Genomic DNA, 5,823 nt, shown 5'->3' with positions numbered 1-5,823 from the left:
GCCTCCACCGATCCTGGCGCCTGCTACTCTGATAGCACCACGCTCTCCAGCTCGGACCTTGGCTGCGATGAGTTCTTTGCCGGCTCCACCACAGCTGGCACTACCACGCACTCCAGCACCGATAGACACCTCTTCGGGCAAGTCTACTCCAACACCAGCTCATGTCGAGCATAGCTCGGTTGAGCTCGCTACTCCGCTCTCTCACGACGAGGAGCGCATCGACGCGTACCACGATGACGAGCCGTTGCGGTACCATACGATGGAGAACCTTCTCGGTGACCAGCCGGTGCTAGGACTGGTGCCTCATGACCTGGAGGCGTAGTTGCACCTTGCATGTGACGACGGCGAGCCTTGGTCGTTTGCTGAGGCCGAGAGACACGCGGCATGGCGCGCTGCGATGCAGTTGGAGATGGATGCGATTGAGAAGAACCGCACCTGGGAGCTTGCTGACCTTCCTCGTGGCCACCGCGCGATCACCCTTAAGTGGGTGTACATGCTGAAGAGGGATGAAGCCGGCACCATCGTCAAGCACAAGGCTCGCTTGGTGGCACGAGGTTTCGTGCAGCAGGAGGGGGTCGACTTCGACGACGCCTTTGCTCCCGTGGCATGGATGGAGTCCGTGTGACTCCTCCTTGCGCTAGCTGCCCAGAAGGGCTGGCGTGTTCATCACATAGACGTCAAGTCGGCGTTCCTTAACGGCGACTTGAAGGAGGAGGTCTACGTGCACCAGTCGTCGGGATTTGCGATCCCCAATAAGGAGGGCAAGGTGCTCCACCTGCGCAAGGCCCTCTATGGCTTGCGGTAGGCACCGAGGGCGTGGAATGCCAAGTTGGATTCCACGCTAAAGGGGATGTGCTTCGAGCAAAGCCCGCACGAGGCGGCCATCTACCGACGGGGCAGTGGAGGAAATGCTCTGCTGGTGGATGTCTACGTCGACGACTTGGTGATCACCGGCACCAAGGATGCGGAGGTGGCGGCATTCAAGGAAGAGATGAAGGCCACCTTCCAGATGAGTGACCTAGGGTCTCTCTACTTCTACCTGGGAATCGAGGTGCACCAGGATGACTCCAGGATCATGCTTCGACAGACCGCCTACGCCAAACGCGTCATTGAGCTAGCTGGGCTCACCGACTGGAACCCAGCTCTCACTCCGATGGAGGAGAGACTGAAGCTGAGCCACGATAGCACGATGGAGAAGGTGGACGCTACGCAGTACCAGTATCTTGTGGGGAGCCTTCGCTACCTCGCCCACACACGGCCGGACTTGGCATTCTCTGTCGGCTACGTTAGTGGGTTCATGCAGCGACCGACGACGGAGCACCAGCAGGCTGTGAAGAGGATCATCCGCTACGTTGCGGGGACTCTCGACCACGGCCTCTACTACCCTAGGTGCCCTGGGGCGGCACACTTCGTCGGGTACAGCGACAGCGACCACGCCGGCGACATCGACACCAGCAAGAGCACAAGCAGGGATCCTCTTCCTCCTCGGCAAGTACTTCGTTAGCTGGCAGTCGGTCAAGCAGTAGGTGGTGGCCCTGTCCAGCTACGAGGCCGAGTACATAGCTGGCCTCCACCACTTCGACTCAGGCAGCTCTGGCTCGCTTCGACTGCTTGGTGATCTCCTCGGTAGAGACACTAGAGCGGTGGAGCTCAGGATGGACAGCAAGTCCGCTCTAGGCCCTGGTAAAGAACCCTCGTTTTCATGAACGGAGTAAGCACATCCGGGTGAGGTACCACTTCATCCTGAGACTGTTTGGAGGAAGGGAGCATTAAGGCAAGCTACGTCAACACCAAGGACCAGCTTACGGACCTGCTTATCAAGCCTCTTGAGAGGATCAAGTTTTTTGAGCTCTGCTCCAGGACCGGGATGGTTCAACTTCCCACAGGACGACGCACAAGACTTAGGGGAAGAATGATGGGATAAGTCTCTGTGTTGGCTGGTCTTTGTGGGGCTGCAAGCATATGGTCCTTGTGGCTGCATGGTGGTCTTGCTGCCCATCAAGGACAACATCCTTGACTGGCTAGGACAGCATCTTAGCATCTAGGACAGCATCTATTTTAGGACAGCATATTAGCATCTAGCATCTTAGCATATGCTTGGCATATGCTTGGCTGGCTAGCAGCCTATAAATATAGTATCCCCAATCCCCTCAGGTTGACATGACATTTGTGTGAGAAATAAACCAAAAATTTACCCCAATGATGGGGGTATATCTTGTTGCTAGCCAATAGCTTAAGCGAGACTGCTCGATCATTTTCCTCTGTATCTTCATTCCAGTCTTGGTAATCACACTCAGTTTTTTGCTTCCTGAAAAAGTTCGTTGTTAAAAAAGGTCTAATCACAAATACACTGAACATTGGTGTTATAAATTAACCATTTACAACCAAAACACCCAGTTAAAGCCCAAAATATCCCCCCCCCCCCCCCCCCCCAATTTGTCAGGCTGTAGAGCTATCAAATGTCTATTTGCACAAGTAATTTTACAAGTATACATCAGTAATTATAAAAAGTTGTGCAATAACGGCTTTACACGTTGTAAGCATCAAATCAAGAAATAACAAGTAGTCGCATCAGAATTTTATCTCCAATTGTGCAAATAACATGTAAATTTAACAACACAGGAAAGATACTCGCTATCAAAATTCAATTGGCACCCTAAGTACCATCATTCTTCTTTGTTTTTATTTTGGTCACACTCATTGCAAGATAATCAAAAAACAAGGAATGCAGATATTTTTTTTACCCAGCACCATAGCTTGGGTCAACTATTTTATGTTTTGGAAAGATTGTTAAGACAGTGACACCGAATGTCCGAATAAGCTCATTGGAAATACTTTAAGACAAGACACCGAATAAGCTCACCGGAATACTTTACAACAATCTTGAATATGTTGTTTGAGAATGTAGTGACCTTTATATTGAATGGCCACAAGAAAATAGAAAATAACTCCATGGTGGAACAAGGCTAACATAAAACCTAACTTCCTATATGTTGCAGCTCAGAATTGTCAGACCAAGCATACCTTGATCTTGGATGGCTCCTGAGAGGCCAGTTCCAGTAATCCATCTCTATTTCTGTGTATGCCAATGTTGGCTCCTTCATCCTTTTCCTTAGCTCCGGCTCCATTGTTGGGCACCTTAATCATCGTAGAGGGATATGTTGACTTAATTTAATGATAGAAAGGAATGGACTCAGAAGCTAATGTTTTTAGATGACAAACAAATGATAGAATCACATAAAGGAGCGTAGTAAGACTATCTCCAATAGCTGACCCATATGGACACCCAAACCCAAAATGGGTAGCAGAAGATCCAAAATCAGCCTCCAACAGAGTACCTATACGGGAGACCCATTTTAGGTTGTCTGAGAGACACAACCCAAATATGAGTATCCTCTCTCTTAGAAACCCATTTGCAGAACGGATTCTCTTTTGGGTCCTGTTGTTGGAGAGGATATCGAATGGGTATCGAACCCTTTGACTGTAGCACTACCCAAACGTTGAATGGGTCTTGTATTTTGGGTGTTGTTGTTGGAGATAGTCTAAGAAGCTGACTGGGAATGTCAGCATAGGTAAACGGCGACCCAAACGCAAATTGCCTAGTGCACAGTGTTTTGGGTCGCAAAATCACGGTCCAACGGAGAACACAAACACGGCAGCCATCTTGCGTAGCAACCGACTCGAAAGGCAAAAAAGCGTCGTCGTTCTCGACGACGCAAAACACTGCAGAGAGAGAGAGGGAGGAGGGAGCAGGGGTAGGCGGCATCGGGCAGGGGAGGGGCTGCGGCGGCCATCGGAGGGAGCAGGGGAGGGGTTGCGGTCGTCGATGGAGGTCGGTGGGAGCAGGGACAGGCGGCATCGGGCAGGGGAGGGAGGATCCCGCCGGCGAGGTCCGCCTGCGGTGGAGTAGCGCCGCTGGCAAGGGCCACTCGCCGCCCTGCGGAGAAGAGCGCGAGCTCGGGGGAGCCGCCGCCACGCGCGAGCTTGGGGAGCCGCCGTCGCTTGGATCCGGGGGGCCACCGCCGCACGCGCCTGGACCTCGCCGGCCGCGGGTCAAGAGCTCACCCCCATGCCGGCGCATGTAGGGGAGACGACGCCATGGGCGCTCGTGCGGTGAAGCCTCACCGGGCAGGGGCAGACTCGCCGGAGCGCCGGAGTGCAGCTTCGCCGAGCGGGGGGCGGACTCGCCGGGGCGCAGAAGTGGATCTGCCAGGGCAGCCCTCTACGCGGAGCTCGAGCGCGGGTGACGGGGGTGGGGGGTGGGAGAGCACGTGCACAGTGGCGGCGGTGTGGACGGCCATGGCGCGGAGGCCGCGCAGGTGAGCTGAGACGGGCATGGCCATGGCGTTTGGAAGAGGAGAGAGAGAATACGGGAGGTGCCGTGTGCGCTTGCGGTGGTCTGTTGGAGAGGTGAAAGTTATGGGTACGTACCTCATTTACTGTACGTTACCTAAACTGTAGGGTCTCAGATTTAGGTCACGTTGTTGGAGTCAGTATAAGGCGACAAGCTGTTTTTAGTTTGATAATTACAAGAGTAATAGTAGAGTGCTAGTTACAGAGCTTATTAAAATGACTGAGAAGATGCAATATTCTTACCTGGCATTCCGTTGTCATCTGGTGAGAGAATTGCCCTTCTGAGGCTGCGGCATTATTGAGCACATTTGGGATGGGAGATATGTTCTCTTGCTAGCCAAGAGCTTAAATGGCCCAGAGTTGAGACTCTCATCACCCGTGAGCAGAGGACGAGATTGGACTATACCCTGAAAATTTACAGGATACAAGTATAAAATGTGAAATCAAGAACCATGATGAACTTCTCTAAAAAAAAGAACCATGATGAACTAGGTTTTCCCTTAGATTCTACATAACAGATACAGAATGGACAAAAGTACTCAAGCTATTCTTTATCCGGCTTTTTATTACTCCCATTTTTATCCGGCTTATTATTACTTCCATCGGGAAAAAAATCACAACTACCGGTTGGGAAAACAGAAACACTCGCGTTAAAAAAAAAGAGAGCGCAAATCGTCGCTGATGAACCATCAGCAGTTGAGTAATGCAAAGAAACCCAATTCAAAAAAAAAAAAAAAGAGAACGTCATCGCCAGTTGGAGAAACCCAGCCAAGAAACTGAGATCGCATAAAGAACTCCAAGCAGTACCACATGGAACTCACCTCATCCTCAATGGTCGCGCAGGAGGGCGAAGACGACGTTGACGCCAGCGGAAGCGCCGGCGGCTGCGGCGACGGATCCTTCGGCGGTGAAGGTGAAAGTCCTGGGAACGACGTTGACGGCGCCGGCGTCGTCGTCGTGGAGGACGAGTTCTTGGGCGAGGAACTAACCACTCGAGGGGGAGGCATCGTCGCAGACGACGAGTTCTTGGGCGTATGCCGAACCTCTAGAGGAGCGGCCGTTGCGGCGCTGTCGTCGTAGACCACGAGTTCTTGGGCTGTGGCGGCGGCGGCGGCGGCGTAGACAACTTCGTGGGCGAGTACTGAAGACCCAGAGTCTTGTCGGGCGAGTTCCGAATTCCTCCTGGAGGAGGAGGCGGCGGCGCCGCCGCCTGTCCGCCAGCGCTGCATCGCGTAGGCGCAGTGATGCTGAAAGTTATCTTTTTGCCAAAGATCCCCCTTTCCTTCGCCACTAGAAAGACGCGCGGCGTTGCCGCGCTCTTTGGTGAAGGGCCAGCTTGTATGTGCTAGCTCTGATCCGGTTTATAGCCTGTCACTTTTGAGTCATATACTATTTATAATAAATTAACAGCTACGTAGCCTGAATGGAAAGCTAAGTTGTCTGACAATCTCGGAGGAAATGATAGAGCAA

General features: G+C 52.4%; 1 long non-coding RNA gene across 1 annotated transcript; it reads right to left on the bottom strand.

Moving 5' to 3' along the window:
• Positions 1–4,595: 4,595 nt before the first annotated feature.
• On the bottom strand, positions 4,596–5,458 carry LOC136492946 (uncharacterized). Its single transcript, XR_010768249.1, has 2 exons — positions 5,175–5,458; positions 4,596–4,760 (listed from the first exon to the last, which is right to left on the bottom strand). It is a non-coding gene; the product is annotated as an uncharacterized lncRNA (long non-coding RNA).
• Between the last annotated feature and the right edge of the window lie 365 nt (positions 5,459–5,823).

Source organism: Miscanthus floridulus, chromosome 11 (assembly GCF_019320115.1).
Source record: "Miscanthus floridulus cultivar M001 chromosome 11, ASM1932011v1, whole genome shotgun sequence".
Taxonomy (NCBI): Eukaryota; Viridiplantae; Streptophyta; class Magnoliopsida; order Poales; family Poaceae; genus Miscanthus; species Miscanthus floridulus.
This window is presented reverse-complemented; position numbering and strand designations above follow the sequence as displayed.